A 21,441-nucleotide genomic window follows, 5' to 3' on the forward strand; every position below is an offset into this window, starting at 1 on the left:
CAAACCAATTTTTTTTTCACTTTTTTGCCATAGTTCATACATTTCACATGTCTAGATGTGAAATAAAAATAATTTGGCCAATAATTGACAGATTTTGAAATTTTTCAAAAATCTGTCTTTTTTCCTGACCACGGACCTTAAATGAAAACTAAGAAAATCTGAAAAGTACGAAAAAATCAAACCAATTTTTTTTCAAATTTTTTGCCATAGTTCATACATTTCACATGTCTAGATGTGAAATAAAAATATAATTTGGACAATAATTGACAGATTTTGAAATTTTTCAAAAATCTGTCTTTTTTCCTGACCACGGACCTTAAATGAAAACTAAGAAAATCTGAAAAGTACGAAAAAATCAAACCAAATTTCTTTCACTTTTTTTGGCATAGTTCATACATTTCACATGTCTAGATGTGAAATATAAATATAATTTGGACAATAATTGACAGATTTTGAAATTTGTAAAAAAAAAACTTTCTCTCATCCTGACCGCGGAAATTAAAAAAATCTGAAAAGTACGAAAAAATCAGACCAATTTTTTTTTCACTTTTTTTGCCATAGTTCATACATTTCACATGTCTAGATGTGAAATAAAAATAATTTGGACAATAATTGACAGATTTTGAAATTTTTCAAAAATCTGTCTTTTTTCCTGACCACGGACCTTAAATGAAAACTAAGAAAATCTGAAAAGTACGAAAAAATCAAACCAAATTTCTTTCACTTTTTTTGGCATAGTTCATACATTTCACATGTCTAGATGTGAAATATAAATATAATTTGGACAATAATTGACAGATTTTGAAATTTGTAAAAAAAAAACTTTCTCTCATCCTGACCGCGGAAATTAAAAAAATCTGAAAAGTACGAAAAAATCAGACCAATTTTTTTTCAAATTTTTTGCCATAGTTCATACATTTCACATGTCTAGATGTGAAATAAAAATAATTTGGCCAATAATTGACAGATTTTGAAATTTTTCAAAAATCTGTCTTTTTTCCTGACCACGGACCTTAAATGAAAACTAAGAAAATCTGAAAAGTACGAAAAAATCAAACCAATTTTTTTTCAAATTTTTTGCCATAGTTCATACATTTCACATGTCTAGATGTGAAATATAAATATAATTTGGACAATAATTGACAGATTTTGAAATTTGTAAAAAAAAAACTTTCTCTCATCCTGACCGCGGAAATTAAAAAAATCTGAAAAGTACGAAAAAATCAGACCAATTTTTTTTTCACTTTTTTTGCCATAGTTCATACATTTCACATGTCTAGATGTGAAATAAAAATAATTTGGACAATAATTGACAGATTTTGAAATTTTTCAAAAATCTGTCTTTTTTCCTGACCACGGACCTTAAATGAAAACTAAGAAAATCTGAAAAGTACGAAAAAATCAAACCAAATTTCTTTCACTTTTTTTGGCATAGTTCATACATTTCACATGTCTAGATGTGAAATATAAATATAATTTGGACAATAATTGAGAGATTTTGAAATTTGTAAAAAAAAAACTTTCTCTCATCCTGACCGCGGAAATTAAAAAAATCTGAAAAGTACGAAAAAATCAGACCAATTTTTTTTCAAATTTTTTGCCATAGTTCATACATTTCACATGTCTAGATGTGAAATAAAAATAATTTTGACAATAATTGACAGATTTTGAAACTTTTCAAAAATCTGTCTTTTTTCCTGACCACGGACCTTAAATGAAAACTAAGAAAATCTGAAAAGTACGAAAAAATCAAACCAATTTTTTTTTCACTTTTTTGCCATAGTTCATACATTTCACATGTCTAGATGTGAAATAAAAATAATTTGGCCAATAATTGACAGATTTTGAAATTTTTCAAAAATCTGTCTTTTTTCCTGACCACGGACCTTAAATGAAAACTCAGAAAATCTGAAAAGTACGAAAAAATCAAACCAATTTTTTTTCAAATTTTTTGCCATAGTTCATACATTTCACATGTCTAGATGTGAAATATAAATATAATTTGGACAATAACTGACAGATTTTGAAATCTGTAAAAAAAAAACTTTCTCTCATCCTGACCGCGGAAATTAAAAAAATCTGAAAAGTACGAAAAAATCAGACCAATTTTTTTTTCACTTTTTTTGCCATAGTTCATACATTTCACATGTCTAGATGTGAAATAAAAATAATTTGGACAATAATTGACAGATTTTGAAATTTTTCAAAAATCTGTCTTTTTTCCTGACCACGGACCTTAAATGAAAACTAAGAAAATCTGAAAAGTACGAAAAAATCAAACCAAATTTCTTTCACTTTTTTTGGCATAGTTCATACATTTCACATGTCTAGATGTGAAATATAAATATAATTTGGACAATAATTGACAGATTTTGAAATTTGTAAAAAAAAAACTTTCTCTCATCCTGACCGCGGAAATTAAAAAAATCTGAAAAGTACGAAAAAATCAGACCAATTTTTTTTTCACTTTTTTTGCCATAGTTCATACATTTCACATGTCTAGATGTGAAATAAAAATAATTTGGACAATAATTGACAGATTTTGAAATTTTTCAAAAATCTGTCTTTTTTCCTGACCACGGACCTTAAATGAAAACTAAGAAAATCTGAAAAGTACGAAAAAATCAAACCAATTTTTTTTCAAATTTTTTGCCATAGTTCATACATTTCACATGTCTAGATGTGAAATAAAAATAATTTGGACAATAATTGACATATTTTAAAATTTTTCAAAAATCTGTCTTTTTTCCTGACCACGGACCTTAAATGAAAACTAAGAAAATCTGAAAAGTACGAAAAAATCAAACCAAATTTCTTTCACTTTTTTTGGCATAGTTCATACATTTCACATGTCTAGATGTGAAATATAAATATAATTTGGACAATAATTGACAGATTTTTAAATTTTTCAAAAATCTGTCTTTTTTCCTGACCACGGACCTTAAATGAAAACTAAGAAAATCTGAAAAGTACGAAAAAATCAAACCAAATTTCTTTCACTTTTTTTGGCATAGTTCATACATTTCACATGTCTAGATGTGAAATATAAATATAATTTGGACAATAATTGACAGATTTTGAAATTTGTAAAAAAAAAACTTTCTCTCATCCTGACCGCGGAAATTAAAAAAATCTGAAAAGTACGAAAAAATCAGACCAATTTTTTTTCAAATTTTTTGCCATAGTTCATACATTTCACATGTCTAGATGTGAAATATAAATATAATTTGGACAATAATTGACAGATTTTGAAATCTGTAAAAAAAAAACTTTCTCTCATCCTGACCGCGGAAATTAAAAAAATCTGAAATGTACGAAAAAATCAGACCAATTTTTTTTTCACTTTTTTTGCCATAGTTCATACATTTCACATGTCTAGATGTGAAATAAAAATAATTTGGACAATAATTGACAGATTTTTAAATTTTTCAAAAATCTGTCTTTTTTCCTGACCACGGACCTTAAATGAAAACTAAGAAAATCTGAAAAGTACGAAAAAATCAAACCAAATTTCTTTCACTTTTTTTGGCATAGTTCATACATTTCACATGTCTAGATGTGAAATATAAATATAATTTGGACAATAATTGACAGATTTTGAAATTTGTAAAAAAAAAACTTTCTCTCATCCTGACCGCGGAAATTAAAAAAATCTGAAAAGTACGAAAAAATCAGACCAATTTTTTTTCAAATTTTTTGCCATAGTTCATACATTTCACATGTCTAGATGTGAAATATAAATATAATTTGGACAATAATTGACAGATTTTGAAATTTGTAAAAAAAAAACTTTCTCTCATCCTGACCGCGGAAATTAAAAAAATCTGAAAAGTACGAAAAAATCAGACCAATTTTTTTTTCACTTTTTTTGCCATAGTTCATACATTTCACATGTCTAGATGTGAAATAAAAATAATTTTGACAATAATTGACAGATTTTGAAATTTTTCAAAAATCTGTCTTTTTTCCTGACCACGGACCTTAAATGAAAACTAAGAAAATCTGAAAAGTACGAAAAAATCAAACCAATTTTTTTTCAAATTTTTTGCCATAGTTCATACATTTCACATGTCTAGATGTGAAATAAAAATAATTTGGACAATAATTGACAGATTTTTAAATTTTTCAAAAATCTGTCTTTTTTCCTGACCACGGACCTTAAATGAAAACTAAGAAAATCTGAAAAGTACGAAAAAATCAAACCAAATTTCTTTCACTTTTTTTGGCATAGTTCATACATTTCACATGTCTAGATGTGAAATATAAATATAATTTGGACAATAATTGACAGATTTTTAAATTTTTCAAAAATCTGTCTTTTTTCCTGACCACGGACCTTAAATGAAAACTAAGAAAATCTGAAAAGTACGAAAAAATCAAACCAAATTTCTTTCACTTTTTTTGGCATAGTTCATACATTTCACATGTCTAGATGTGAAATATAAATATAATTTGGACAATAATTGACAGATTTTGAAATTTGTAAAAAAAAAACTTTCTCTCATCCTGACCGCGGAAATTAAAAAAATCTGAAAAGTACGAAAAAATCAGACCAATTTTTTTTCAAATTTTTTGCCATAGTTCATACATTTCACATGTCTAGATGTGAAATAAAAATAATTTGGACAATAATTGACAGATTTTTAAATTTTTCAAAAATCTGTCTTTTTTCCTGACCACGGACCTTAAATGAAAACTAAGAAAATCTGAAAAGTACGAAAAAATCAAACCAAATTTCTTTCACTTTTTTTGGCATAGTTCATACATTTCACATGTCTAGATGTGAAATATAAATATAATTTGGACAATAATTGACAGATTTTGAAATTTGTAAAAAAAAAACTTTCTCTCATCCTGACCGCGGAAATTAAAAAAATCTGAAAAGTACGAAAAAATCAGACCAATTTTTTTTCAAATTTTTTGCCATAGTTCATACATTTCACATGTCTAGATGTGAAATATAAATATAATTTGGACAATAATTGACAGATTTTGAAATTTGTAAAAAAAAAACTTTCTCTCATCCTGACCGCGGAAATTAAAAAAATCTGAAAAGTACGAAAAAATCAGACCAATTTTTTTTTCACTTTTTTTGCCATAGTTCATACATTTCACATGTCTAGATGTGAAATAAAAATAATTTTGACAATAATTGACAGATTTTGAAATTTTTCAAAAATCTGTCTTTTTTCCTGACCACGGACCTTAAATGAAAACTAAGAAAATCTGAAAAGTACGAAAATATCAAACCAATTTTTTTTTCACTTTTTTGCCATAGTTCATACATTTCACATGTCTAGATGTGAAATAAAAATAATTTGGCCAATAATTGACAGATTTTGAAAATTTTCAAAAATCTGTCTTTTTTCCTGACCACGGACCTTAAATGAAAACTAAGAAAATCTGAAAAGTACGAAAAAATCAAACCAATTTTTTTTCAAATTTTTTGCCATAGTTCATACATTTCACATGTCTAGATGTGAAATAAAAATAATTTGGACAATAATTGACAGATTTTTAAATTTTTCAAAAATCTGTCTTTTTTCCTGACCACGGACCTTAAATGAAAACTAAGAAAATCTGAAAAGTACGAAAAAATCAAACCAAATTTCTTTCACTTTTTTTGGCATAGTTCATACATTTCACTTGTCTAGATGTGAAATATAAATATAATTTGGACAATAATTGACAGATTTTGAAATTTGTAAAAAAAAAACTTTCTCTCATCCTGACCGCGGAAATTAAAAAAATCTGAAAAGTACGAAAAAATCAGACCAATTTTTTTTTCACTTTTTTTGCCATAGTTCATACATTTCACATGTCTAGATGTGAAATAAAAATAATTTTGACAATAATTGACAGATTTTGAAATTTTTCAAAAATCTGTCTTTTTTCCTGACCACGGACCTTAAATGAAAACTAAGAAAATCTGAAAAGTACGAAAAAATCAAACCAATTTTTTTTTCACTTTTTTGCCATAGTTCATACATTTCACATGTCTAGATGTGAAATAAAAATAATTTGGCCAATAATTGACAGATTTTGAAATTTTTCAAAAATCTGTCTTTTTTCCTGACCACGGACCTTAAATGAAAACTAAGAAAATCTGAAAAGTACGAAAAAATCAAACCAATTTTTTTTCAAATTTTTTGCCATAGTTCATACATTTCACATGTCTAGATGTGAAATATAAATATAATTTGGACAATAATTGACAGATTTTGAAATCTGTAAAAAAAAAACTTTCTCTCATCCTGACCGCGGAAATTAAAAAAATCTGAAAAGTACGAAAAAATCAGACCAATTTTTTTTTCACTTTTTTTGCCATAGTTCATACATTTCACATGTCTAGATGTGAAATAAAAATAATTTGGACAATAATTGACAGATTTTGAAATTTTTCAAAAATCTGTCTTTTTTCCTGACCACGGACCTTAAATGAAAACTAAGAAAATCTGAAAAGTACGAAAAAATCAAACCAAATTTCTTTCACTTTTTTTGGCATAGTTCATACATTTCACATGTCTAGATGTGAAATATAAATATAATTTGGACAATAATTGACAGATTTTGAAATTTGTAAAAAAAAAACTTTCTCTCATCCTGACCGCGGAAATTAAAAAAATCTGAAAAGTACGAAAAAATCAGACCAATTTTTTTTCACTTTTTTTGCCATAGTTCATACATTTCACATGTCTAGATGTGAAATAAAAATAATTTTGACAATAATTGACAGATTTTGAAACTTTTCAAAAATCTGTCTTTTTTCCTGACCACGGACCTTAAATGAAAACTAAGAAAATCTGAAAAGTACGAAAAAATCAAACCAATTTTTTTTTCACTTTTTTGCCATAGTTCATACATTTCACATGTCTAGATGTGAAATAAAAATAATTTGGCCAATAATTGACAGATTTTGAAATTTTTCAAAAATCTGTCTTTTTTCCTGACCACGGACCTTAAATGAAAACTAAGAAAATCTGAAAAGTACGAAAAAATCAAACCAATTTTTTTTCAAATTTTTTGCCATAGTTCATACATTTCACATGTCTAGATGTGAAATAAAAATAATTTGGACAATAATTGACAGATTTTTAAATTTTTCAAAAATCTGTCTTTTTTCCTGACCACGGACCTTAAATGAAAACTAAGAAAATCTGAAAAGTACGAAAAAATCAAACCAAATTTCTTTCACTTTTTTTGGCATAGTTCATACATTTCACTTGTCTAGATGTGAAATATAAATATAATTTGGACAATAATTGACAGATTTTGAAATTTGTAAAAAAAAAACTTTCTCTCATCCTGACCGCGGAAATTAAAAAAATCTGAAAAGTACGAAAAAATCAGACCAATTTTTTTTTCACTTTTTTTGCCATAGTTCATACATTTCACATGTCTAGATGTGAAATAAAAATAATTTTGACAATAATTGACAGATTTTGAAATTTTTCAAAAATCTGTCTTTTTTCCTGACCACGGACCTTAAATGAAAACTAAGAAAATCTGAAAAGTACGAAAAAATCAAACCAATTTTTTTTTCACTTTTTTGCCATAGTTCATACATTTCACATGTCTAGATGTGAAATAAAAATAATTTGGCCAATAATTGACAGATTTTGAAATTTTTCAAAAATCTGTCTTTTTTCCTGACCACGGACCTTAAATGAAAACTAAGAAAATCTGAAAAGTACGAAAAAATCAAACCAATTTTTTTTCAAATTTTTTGCCATAGTTCATACATTTCACATGTCTAGATGTGAAATATAAATATAATTTGGACAATAATTGACAGATTTTGAAATCTGTAAAAAAAAAACTTTCTCTCATCCTGACCGCGGAAATTAAAAAAATCTGAAAAGTACGAAAAAATCAGACCAATTTTTTTTTCACTTTTTTTGCCATAGTTCATACATTTCACATGTCTAGATGTGAAATAAAAATAATTTGGACAATAATTGACAGATTTTGAAATTTTTCAAAAATCTGTCTTTTTTCCTGACCACGGACCTTAAATGAAAACTAAGAAAATCTGAAAAGTACGAAAAAATCAAACCAAATTTCTTTCACTTTTTTTGGCATAGTTCATACATTTCACATGTCTAGATGTGAAATATAAATATAATTTGGACAATAATTGACAGATTTTGAAATTTGTAAAAAAAAAACTTTCTCTCATCCTGACCGCGGAAATTAAAAAAATCTGAAAAGTACGAAAAAATCAGACCAATTTTTTTTCACTTTTTTTGCCATAGTTCATACATTTCACATGTCTAGATGTGAAATAAAAATAATTTTGACAATAATTGACAGATTTTGAAATTTTTCAAAAATCTGTCTTTTTTCCTGACCACGGACCTTAAATGAAAACTAAGAAAATCTGAAAAGTACGAAAAACTCAAACCAATTTTTTTTTCACTTTTTTGCCATAGTTCATACATTTCACATGTCTAGATGTGAAATAAAAATAATTTGGACAATAATTGACAGATTTTGAAATTTGTAAAAAAAAACTTTCTCTCATCCTGACCGCGGAAATTAAAAAAATCTGAAAAGTACGAAAAAATCAGACCAATTTTTTTTCAAATTTTTTGCCATAGTTCATACATTTCACATGTCTAGATGTGAAATATAAATATAATTTGGACAATAATTGACAGATTTTGAAATCTGTAAAAAAAAAACTTTCTCTCATCCTGACCGCGGAAATTAAAAAAATCTGAAATGTACGAAAAAATCAGACCAATTTTTTTTTCACTTTTTTTGCCATAGTTCATACATTTCACATGTCTAGATGTGAAATAAAAATAATTTGGACAATAATTGACAGATTTTGAAATTTTTCAAAAATCTGTCTTTTTTCCTGACCACGGACCTTAAATGAAAACTAAGAAAATCTGAAAAGTACGAAGAAATCAAACCAAATTTCTTTCACTTTTTTTGGCATAGTTCATACATTTCACATGTCTAGATGTGAAATATAAATATAATTTGGACAATAATTGACAGATTTTGAAATCTGTAAAAAAAAAACTTTCTCTCATCCTGACCGCGGAAATTAAAAAAATCTGAAAAGTACGAAAAAATCAGACCAATTTTTTTTCAAATTTTTTGCCATAGTTCATACATTTCACATGTCTAGATGTGAAATATAAATATAATTTGGACAATAATTGACAGATTTTGAAATTTGTAAAAAAAAAACTTTCTCTCATCCTGACCGCGGAAATTAAAAAAATCTGAAAAGTACGAAAAAATCAGACCAATTTTTTTTTCACTTTTTTTGCCATAGTTCATACATTTCACATGTCTAGATGTGAAATAAAAATAATTTTGACAATAATTGACAGATTTTGAAATTTTTCAAAAATCTGTCTTTTTTCCTGACCACGGACCTTAAATGAAAACTAAGAAAATCTGAAAAGTACGAAAAAATCAAACCAAATTTCTTTCACTTTTTTTGGCATAGTTCATACATTTCACATGTCTAGATGTGAAATATAAATATAATTTGGACAATAATTGACAGATTTTGAAATTTGTAAAAAAAAAACTCTCTCATCCTGACCGCGGAAATTAAAAAAATCTGAAAAGTACGAAAAAATCAGACCAATTTTTTTTCAAATTTTTTGCCTTAGTTCATACATTTCACATGTCTAGATGTGAAATATAAATATAATTTGGACAATAATTGACAGATTTTGAAATTTGTAAAAAAAAAACTTTCTCTCATCCTGACCGCGGAAATTAAAAAAATCTGAAAAGTACGAAAAAATCAGACCAATTTTTTTTCACTTTTTTTGCCATAGTTCATACATTTCACATGTCTAGATGTGAAATAAAAATAATTTTGACAATAATTGACAGATTTTGAAATTTTTCAAAAATCTGTCTTTTTTCCTGACCACGGACCTTAAATGAAAACTAAGAAAATCTGAAAAGTACGAAAAAATCAAACCAATTTTTTTTCAAATTTTTTGCCATAGTTCATACATTTCACATGTCTAGATGTGAAATAAAAATAATTTGGACAATAATTGACAGATTTTGAAATTTGTAAAAAAAAAACTTTCTCTCATCCTGACCGCGGAAATTAAAAAAATCTGAAAAGTACGAAAAAATCAGACCAATTTTTTTTCAAATTTTTTGCCATAGTTCATACATTTCACATGTCTAGATGTGAAATATAAATATAATTTGGACAATAATTGACAGATTTTGAAATTTGTAAAAAAAAAACTTTCTCTCATCCTGACCGCGGAAATTAAAAAAATCTGAAAAGTACGAAAAAATCAGACCAATTTTTTTTTCACTTTTTTTGCCATAGTTCATACATTTCACATGTCTAGATGTGAAATAAAAATAATTTTGACAATAATTGACAGATTTTGAAATTTTTCAAAAATCTGTCTTTTTTCCTGACCACGGACCTTAAATGAAAACTAAGAAAATCTGAAAAGTACGAAAAAATCAAACCAATTTTTTTTCAAATTTTTTGCCATAGTTCATACATTTCACATGTCTAGATGTGAAATAAAAATAATTTGGACAATAATTGACAGATTTTGAAATTTGTAAAAAAAAAACTTTCTCTCATCCTGACCGCGGAAATTAAAAAAATCTGAAAAGTACGAAAAAATCAGACCAATTTTTTTTCAAATTTTTTGCCATAGTTCATACATTTCACATGTCTAGATGTGAAATATAAATATAATTTGGACAATAATTGACAGATTTTGAAATTTGTAAAAAAAAAACTTTCTCTCATCCTGACCGCGGAAATTAAAAAAATCTGAAAAGTACGAAAAAATCAGACCAATTTTTTTTTCACTTTTTTTGCCATAGTTCATACATTTCACATGTCTAGATGTGAAATAAAAATAATTTTGACAATAATTGACAGATTTTGAAATTTTTCAAAAATCTGTCTTTTTTCCTGACCACGGACCTTAAATGAAAACTAAGAAAATCTGAAAAGTAGGAAAAAATCAAACCAAATTTCTTTCACTTTTTTTGGCATAGTTCATACATTTCATATGTCTAGATGTGAAATATAAATATAATTTGGACAATAATTGACAGATTTTGAAATTTGTAAAAAAAAAACTTTCTCTCATCCTGACCGCGGAAATTAAAAAAATCTGAAAAGTACGAAAAAATCAGACCAATTTTTTTTTCACTTTTTTTGCCATAGTTCATACATTTCACATGTCTAGATGTGAAATAAAAATAATTTGGACAATAATTGACAGATTTTTAAATTTTTCAAAAATCTGTCTTTTTTCCTGACCACGGACCTTAAATGAAAACTAAGAAAATCTGAAAAGTACGAAAAAATCAAACCAATTTTTTTTTCACTTTTTTGCCATAGTTCATACATTTCACATGTCTAGATGTGAAATAAAAATAATTTGGCCAATAATTGACAGATTTTGAAATTTTTCAAAAATCTGTCTTTTTTCCTGACCACGGACCTTAAATGAAAACTAAGAAAATCTGAAAAGTACGAAAAAATCAAACCAAATTTCTTTCACTTTTTTTGGCATAGTTCATACATTTCACATGTCTAGATGTGAAATAAAAATAATTTTGACAATAATTGACAGATTTTGAAATTTTTCAAAAATCTGTCTTTTTTCCTGACCACGGACCTTAAATGAAAACTAAGAAAATCTGAAAAGTACGAAAAAATCAAACCAAATTTCTTTCACTTTTTTTGGCATAGTTCATACATTTCACATGTCTAGATGTGAAATATAAATATAATTTGGACAATAATTGACAGATTTTGAAATCTGTAAAAAAAAAACTTTCTCTCATCCTGACCGCGGAAATTAAAAAAATCTGAAAAGTACGAAAAAATCAAACCAATTTTTTTTTCACTTTTTTTGCCATAGTTCATACATTTCACATGTCTAGATGTGAAATAAAAATAATTTGGACAATAATTATCAGATTTTTAAATTTTTCAAAAATCTGTCTTTTTTCCTGACCACGGACCTTAAATGAAAACTAAGAAAATCTGAAAAGTACGAAAAAATCAAACCAATTTTTTTTCAAATTTTTTGCCATAGTTCATACATTTCACATGTCTAGATGTGAAATATAAATATAATTTGGACAATAATTGACAGATTTTGAAATCTGTAAAAAAAAAACTTTCTCTCATCCTGACCGCGGAAATTAAAAAAATCTGAAAAGTACGAAAAAATCAGACCAAATTTCTTTCACTTTTTTTGGCATAGTTCATACATTTCACATGTCTAGATGTGAAATATAAATATAATTTGGACAATAATTGACAGATTTTTAAATTTTTCAAAAATCTGTCTTTTTTCCTGACCACGGACCTTAAATGAAAACTAAGAAAATCTGAAAAGTACGAAAAAATCAAACCAAATTTCTTTCACTTTTTTTGGCATAGTTCATACATTTCACATGTCTAGATGTGAAATATAAATATAATTTGGACAATAATTGACAGATTTTGAAATCTGTAAAAAAAAAACTTTCTCTCATCCTGACCGCGGAAATTAAAAAAATCTGAAAAGTACGAAAAAATCAGACCAATTTTTTTTCAAATTTTTTGCCATAGTTCATACATTTCACATGTCTAGATGTGAAATATAAATATAATTTGGACAATAATTGACAGATTTTGAAATTTGTAAAAAAAAAAACTTTCTCTCATCCTGACCGCGGAAATTAAAAAAATCTGAAAAGTACGAAAAAATCAGACCAATTTTTTTTTCACTTTTTTTGCCATAGTTCATACATTTCACATGTCTAGATGTGAAATAAAAATAATTTGGACAATAATTGACAGATTTTGAAATTTTTCAAAAATCTGTCTTTTTTCCTGACCACGGACCTTAAATGAAAACTAAGAAAATCTGAAAAGTACGAAAAAATCAAACCAAATTTCTTTCACGTTTTTTGGCATAGTTCATACATTTCACATGTCTAGATGTGAAATATAAATATAATTTGGACAATAATTGACAGATTTTGAAATTTGTAAAAAAAAAACTTTCTCTCATCCTGACCGCGGAAATTAAAAAAATCTGAAAAGTACGAAAAAATCAGACCAATTTTTTTTCAAATTTTTTGCCATAGTTCATACATTTCACATGTCTAGATGTGAAATATAAATATAATTTGGACAATAATTGACAGATTTTGAAATTTGTAAAAAAAAAACTTTCTCTCATCCTGACCGCGGAAATTAAAAAAATCTGAAAAGTACGAAAAAATCAGACCAATTTTTTTTTCACTTTTTTTGCCATAGTTCATACATTTCACATGTCTAGATGTGAAATAAAAATAATTTTGACAATAATTGACAGATTTTGAAATTTTTCAAAAATCTGTCTTTTTTCCTGACCACGGACCTTAAATGAAAACTAAGAAAATCTGAAAAGTACGAAAAAATCAAACCAAATTTCTTTCACTTTTTTTGGCATAGTTCAAACATTTCACATGTCTAGATGTGAAATATAAATATAATTTGGACAATAATTGACAGATTTTGAAATTTGTAAAAAAAAAACTTTCTCTCATCCTGACCGCGGAAATTAAAAAAATCTGAAAAGTACGAAAAAATCAGACCAATTTTTTTTCAAATTTTTTGCCATAGTTCATACATTTCACATGTCTAGATGTGAAATAAAAATAATTTGGACAATAATTGACAGATTTTTAAATTTTTCAAAAATCTGTCTTTTTTCCTGACCACGGACCTTAAATGAAAACTAAGAAAATCTGAAAAGTACGAAAAAATCAAACCAAATTTCTTTCACTTTTTTTGGCATAGTTCATACATTTCACATGTCTAGATGTGAAATATAAATATAATTTGGACAATAATTGACAGATTTTGAAATTTGTAAAAAAAAAACTTTCTCTCATCCTGACCGCGGAAATTAAAAAAATCTGAAAAGTACGAAAAAATCAGACCAATTTTTTTTTCACTTTTTTTGCCATAGTTCATACATTTCACATGTCTAGATGTGAAATAAAAATAATTTTGACAATAATTGACAGATTTTGAAATTTTTCAAAAATCTGTCTTTTTTCCTGACCACGGACCTTAAATGAAAACTAAGAAAATCTGAAAAGTACGAAAAAATCAAACCAAATTTCTTTCACTTTTTTTGGCATAGTTCATACATTTCACATGTCTAGATGTGAAATATAAATATAATTTGGACAATAATTGACAGATTTTGAAATCTGTAAAAAAAAAACTTTCTCTCATCCTGACCGCGGAAATTAAAAAAATCTGAAATGTACGAAAAAATCAGACCAATTTTTTTTTCACTTTTTTTGCCATAGTTCATACATTTCACATGTCTAGATGTGAAATAAAAATAATTTGGACAATAATTATCAGATTTTTAAATTTTTCAAAAATCTGTCTTTTTTCCTGACCACGGACCTTAAATGAAAACTAAGAAAATCTGAAAAGTACGAAAAAATCAAACCAATTTTTTTTCAAATTTTTTGCCATAGTTCATACATTTCACATGTCTAGATGTGAAATATAAATATAATTTGGACAATAATTGACAGATTTTGAAATCTGTAAAAAAAAAACTTTCTCTCATCCTGACCGCGGAAATTAAAAAAATCTGAAAAGTACGAAAAAATCAGACCAATTTTTTTTCAAATTTTTTGCCATAGTTCATACATTTCACATGTCTAGATGTGAAATATAAATATAATTTGGACAATAATTGACAGATTTTGAAATTTGTAAAAAAAAAACTTTCTCTCATCCTGACCGCGGAAATTAAAAAAATCTGAAAAGTACGAAAAAATCAAACCAATTTTTTTTCAAATTTTTTGCCATAGTTCATACATTTCACATGTCTAGATGTGAAATAAAAATAATTTGGACAATAATTGACAGATTTTTAAATTTTTCAAAAATCTGTCTTTTTTCCTGACCACGGACCTTAAATGAAAACTAAGAAAATCTGAAAAGTACGAAAAAATCAAACCAAATTTCTTTCACTTTTTTTGGCAAAGTTCATACATTTCACATGTCTAGATGTGAAATATAAATATAATTTGGACAATAATTGACAGATTTTTAAATTTTTCAAAAATCTGTCTTTTTTCCTGACCACGGACCTTAAATGAAAACTAAGAAAATCTGAAAAGTACGAAAAAATCAAACCAAATTTCTTTCACGTTTTTTGGCATAGTTCATACATTTCACATGTCTAGATGTGAAATAAAAATAATTTTGACAATAATTGACAGATTTTGAAATTTTTCAAAAATCTGTCTTTTTTCCTGACCACGGACCTTAAATGAAAACTAAGAAAATCTGAAAAGTACGAAAAAATCAAACCAAATTTCTTTCACTTTTTTTGGCATAGTTCATACATTTCACATGTCTAGATGTGAAATATAAATATAATTTGGACAATAATTGACAGATTTTGAAATCTGTAAAAAAAAAACTTTCTCTCATCCTGACCGCGGAAATTAAAAAAATCTGAAATGTACGAAAAAATCAGACCAATTTTTTTTTCACTTTTTTTGCCATAGTTCATACATTTCACATGTCTAGATGTGAAATAAAAATAATTTGGACAATAATTATCAGATTTTTAAATTTTTCAAAAATCTGTCTTTTTTCCTGACCACGGACCTTAAATGAAAACTAAGAAAATCTGAAAAGTACGAAAAAATCAAACCAATTTTTTTTCAAATTTTTTGCCATAGTTCATACATTTCACATGTCTAGATGTGAAATATAAATATAATTTGGACAATAATTGACAGATTTTGAAATTTGTAAAAAAAAAACTTTCTCTCATCCTGACCGCGGAAATTAAAAAAATCTGAAAAGTACGAAAAAATCAGACCAATTTTTTTTCAAATTTTTTGCCATAGTTCATACATTTCACATGTCTAGATGTGAAATATAAATATAATTTGGACAATAATTGACAGATTTTGAAATTTGTAAAAAAAAAACTTTCTCTCATCCTGACCGCGGAAATTAAAAAAATCTGAAAAGTACGAAAAAATCAGACCAATTTTTTTTTCACTTTTTTTGCCATAGTTCATACATTTCACATGTCTAGATGTGAAATAAAAATAATTTTGACAATAATTGACAGATTTTGAAATTTTTCAAAAATCTGTCTTTTTTCCTGACCACGGACCTTAAATGAAAACTAAGAAAATCTGAAAAGTACGAAAAAATCAAACCAAATTTCTTTCACTTTTTTTGGCATAGTTCATACATTTCACATGTCTAGATGTGAAATATAAATATAATTTGGACAATAATTGACAGATTTTGAAATCTGTAAAAAAAAAACTTTCTCTCATCCTGACCGCGGAAATTAAAAAAATCTGAAATGTACGAAAAAATCAGACCAATTTTTTTTTCACTTTTTTTGCCATAGTTCATACATTTCACATGTCTAGATGTGAAATAAAAATAATTTGGACAATAATTATCAGATTTTTAAATTTTTCAAAAATCTGTCTTTTTTCCTGACCACGGACCTTAAATGAAAACTAAGAAAATCTGAAAAGTACGAAAAAATCAAACCAATTTTTTTTCAAATTTTTTGCCATAGTTCATACATTTCACATGTCTAGATGTGAAATATAAATATAATTTGGACAATAATTGACAGATTTTGAAATCTGTAAAAAAAAAACTTTCTCTCATCCTGACCGCGGAAATTAAAAAAATCTGAAAAGTACGAAAAAATCAGACCAATTTTTTTTCAAATTTTTTGCCATAGTTCATACATTTCACATGTCTAGATGTGAAATATAAATATAATTTGGACAATAATTGACAGATTTTGAAATTTGTAAAAAAAAAACTTTCTCTCATCCTGACCGCGGAAATTAAAAAAATCTGAAAAGTACGAAAAAATCAAACCAATTTTTTTTCAAATTTTTTGCCATAGTTCATACATTTCACATGTCTAGATGTGAAATAAAAATAATTTGGACAATAATTGACAGATTTTTAAATTTTTCAAAAATCTGTCTTTTTTCCTGACCACGGACCTTAAATGAAAACTAAGAAAATCTGAAAAGTACGAAAAAATCAAACCAAATTTCTTTCACTTTTTTTGGCAAAGTTCATACATTTCACATGTCTAGATGTGAAATATAAATATAATTTGGACAATAATTGACAGATTTTTAAATTTTTCAAAAATCTGTCTTTTTTCCTGACCACGGACCTTAAATGAAAACTAAGAAAATCTGAAAAGTACGAAAAAATCAAACCAAATTTCTTTCACGTTTTTTGGCATAGTTCATACATTTCACATGTCTAGATGTGAAATAAAAATAATTTTGACAATAATTGACAGATTTTGAAATTTTTCAAAAATCTGTCTTTTTTCCTGACCACGGACCTTAAATGAAAACTAAGAAAATCTGAAAAGTACGAAAAAATCAAACCAAATTTCTTTCACTTTTTTTGGCATAGTTCATACATTTCACATGTCTAGATGTGAAATATAAATATAATTTGGACAATAATTGACAGATTTTGAAATCTGTAAAAAAAAAACTTTCTCTCATCCTGACCGCGGAAATTAAAAAAATCTGAAATGTACGAAAAAATCAGACCAATTTTTTTTTCACTTTTTTTGCCATAGTTCATACATTTCACATGTCTAGATGTGAAATAAAAATAATTTGGACAATAATTATCAGATTTTTAAATTTTTCAAAAATCTGTCTTTTTTCCTGACCACGGACCTTAAATGAAAACTAAGAAAATCTGAAAAGTACGAAAAAATCAAACCAATTTTTTTTCAAATTTTTTGCCATAGTTCATACATTTCACATGTCTAGATGTGAAATATAAATATAATTTGGACAATAATTGACAGATTTTGAAATTTGTAAAAAAAAAACTTTCTCTCATCCTGACCGCGGAAATTAAAAAAATCTGAAAAGTACGAAAAAATCAGACCAATTTTTTTTCAAATTTTTTGCCATAGTTCATACATTTCACATGTCTAGATGTGAAATATAAATATAATTTGGACAATAATTGACAGATTTTGAAATTTGTAAAAAAAAAACTTTCTCTCATCCTGACCGCGGAAATTAAAAAAATCTGAAAAGTACGAAAAAATCAGACCAATTTTTTTTTCACTTTTTTTGCCATAGTTCATACATTTCACATGTCTAGATGTGAAATAAAAATAATTTTGACAATAATTGACAGATTTTGAAATTTTTCAAAAATCTGTCTTTTTTCCTGACCACGGACCTTAAATGAAAACTAAGAAAATCTGAAAAGTACGAAAAAATCAAACCAAATTTCTTTCACTTTTTTTGGCATAGTTCAAACATTTCACATGTCTAGATGTGAAATATAAATATAATTTGGACAATAATTGACAGATTTTGAAATTTGTAAAAAAAAAACTTTCTCTCATCCTGACCGCGGAAATTAAAAAAATCTGAAAAGTACGAAAAAATCAGACCAATTTTTTTTCAAATTTTTTGCCATAGTTCATACATTTCACATGTCTAGATGTGAAATAAAAATAATTTGGACAATAATTGACAGATTTTTAAATTTTTCAAAAATCTGTCTTTTTTCCTGACCACGGACCTTAAATGAAAACTAAGAAAATCTGAAAAGTACGAAAAAATCAAACCAAATTTCTTTCACTTTTTTTGGCATAGTTCATACATTTCACATGTCTAGATGTGAAATATAAATATAATTTGGACAATAATTGACAGATTTTGAAATTTGTAAAAAAAAACTTTCTCTCATCCTGACCGCGGAAATTAAAAAAATCTGAAAAGTACGAAAAAATCAGACCAATTTTTTTTTCACTTTTTTTGCCATAGTTCATACATTTCACATGTCTAGATGTGAAATAAAAATAATTTTGACAATAATTGACAGATTTTGAAATTTTTCAAAAATCTGTCTTTTTTCCTGACCACGGACCTTAAATGAAAACTAAGAAAATCTGAAAAGTACGAAAAAATCAAACCAAATTTCTTTCACTTTTTTTGGCATAGTTCATACATTTCACATGTCTAGATGTGAAATATAAATATAATTTGGACAATAATTGACAGATTTTGAAATCTGTAAAAAAAAAACTTTCTCTCATCCTGACCGCGGAAATTAAAAAAATCTGAAATGTACGAAAAAATCAGACCAATTTTTTTTTCACTTTTTTTGCCATAGTTCATACATTTCACATGTCTAGATGTGAAATAAAAATAATTTGGACAATAATTATCAGATTTTTAAATTTTTCAAAAATCTGTCTTTTTTCCTGACCACGGACCTTAAATGAAAACTAAGAAAATCTGAAAAGTACGAAAAAATCAAACCAATTTTTTTTTCAAATTTTTTGCCATAGTTCATACATTTCACATGTCTAGATGTGAAATATAAATATAATTTGGACAATAATTGACAGATTTTGAAATCTGTAAAAAAAAAACTTTCTCTCATCCTGACCGCGGAAATTAAAAAAATCTGAAAAGTACGAAAAAATCAGACCAATTTTTTTTCAAATTTTTTGCCATAGTTCATACATTTCACATGTCTAGATGTGAAATATAAATATAATTTGGACAATAATTGACAGATTTTGAAATTTGTAAAAAAAAAACTTTCTCTCATCCTGACCGCGGAAATTAAAAAAATCTGAAAAGTACGAAAAAATCAAACCAATTTTTTTTCAAATTTTTTGCCATAGTTCATACATTTCACATGTCTAGATGTGAAATAAAAATAATTTGGACAATAATTGACAGATTTTTAAATTTTTCAAAAATCTGTCTTTTTTCCTGACCACGGACCTTAAATGAAAACTAAGAAAATCTGAAAAGTACGAAAAAATCAAACCAAATTTCTTTCACTTTTTTTGGCATAGTTCATACATTTCACATGTCTAGATGTGAAATATAAATATAATTTGGACAATAATTGACAGATTTTTAAATTTTTCAAAAATCTGTCTTTTTTCCTGACCACGGACCTTAAATGAAAACTAAGAAAATCTGAAAAGTACGAAAAAATCAAACCAAATTTCTTTCACGTTTTTTGGCATAGTTCATACATTTCACATGTCTAGATGTGAAATAAAAATAATTTTGACAATAATTGACAGATTTTGAAATTTTTCAAAAATCTGTCTTTTTTCCTGACCACGGACCTTAAATGAAAACTAAGAAAATCTGAAAAGTACGAAAAAATCAAACCAAATTTCTTTCACTTTTTTTGGCATAGTTCATACATTTCACATGTCTAGATGTGAAATATAAATATAATTTGGACAATAATTGACAGATTTTGAAATCTGTAAAAAAAAAACTTTCTCTCATCCTGACCGCGGAAATTAAAAAAATCTGAAATGTACGAAAAAATCAGACCAATTTTTTTTTCACTTTTTTTGCCATAGTTCATACATTTCACATGTCTAGATGTGAAATAAAAATAATTTGGACAATAATTATCAGATTTTTAAATTTTTCAAAAATCTGTCTTTTTTCCTGACCACGGACCTTAAATGAAAACTAAGAAAATCTGAAAAGTACGAAAAAATCAAACCAATTTTTTTTTCAAATTTTTTGCCATAGTTCATACATTTCACATGTCTAGATGTGAAATATAAATATAATTTGGACAATAATTGACAGATTTTGAAATCTGTAAAAAAAAAACTTTCTCTCATCCTGACCGCGGAAATTAAAAAAATCTGAAAAGTACGAAAAAATCAGACCAATTTTTTTTCAAATTTTTTGCCATAGTTCATACATTTCACATGTCTAGATGTGAAATATAAATATAATTTGGACAATAATTGACAGATTTTGAAATTTGTAAAAAAAAAACTTTCTCTCATCCTGACCGCGGAAATTAAAAAAATCTGAAAAGTACGAAAAAATCAAACCAATTTTTTTTCAAATTTTTTGCCATAGTTCATACATTTCACATGTCTAGATGTGAAATAAAAATAATTTGGACAATAATTGACAGATTTTTAAATTTTTCAAAAATCTGTCTTTTTTCCTGACCACGGACCTTAAATGAAAACTAAGAAAATCTGAAAAGTACGAAAAAATCAAACCAAATTTCTTTCACTTTTTTTGGCATAGTTCATACATTTCACATGTCTAGATGTGAAATATAAATATAATTTGGACAATAATTGACAGATTTTTAAATTTTTCAAAAATCTGTCTTTTTTCCTGACCACGGACCTTAAATGAAAACTAAGAAAATCTGAAAAGTACGAAAAAATCAAACCAAATTTCTTTCACGTTTTTTGGCATAGTTCATACATTTCACATGTCTAGATGTGAAATAAAAATAATTTTGACAATAATTGACAGATTTTGAAATTTTTCAAAAATCTGTCTTTTTTCCTGACCACGGACCTTAAATGAAAACTAAGAAAA

Source organism: Alosa sapidissima, unplaced genomic scaffold (assembly GCF_018492685.1).
Source record: "Alosa sapidissima isolate fAloSap1 unplaced genomic scaffold, fAloSap1.pri scaffold_48_ctg1, whole genome shotgun sequence".
NCBI classification, from domain to species: Eukaryota; Metazoa; Chordata; class Actinopteri; order Clupeiformes; family Clupeidae; genus Alosa; species Alosa sapidissima.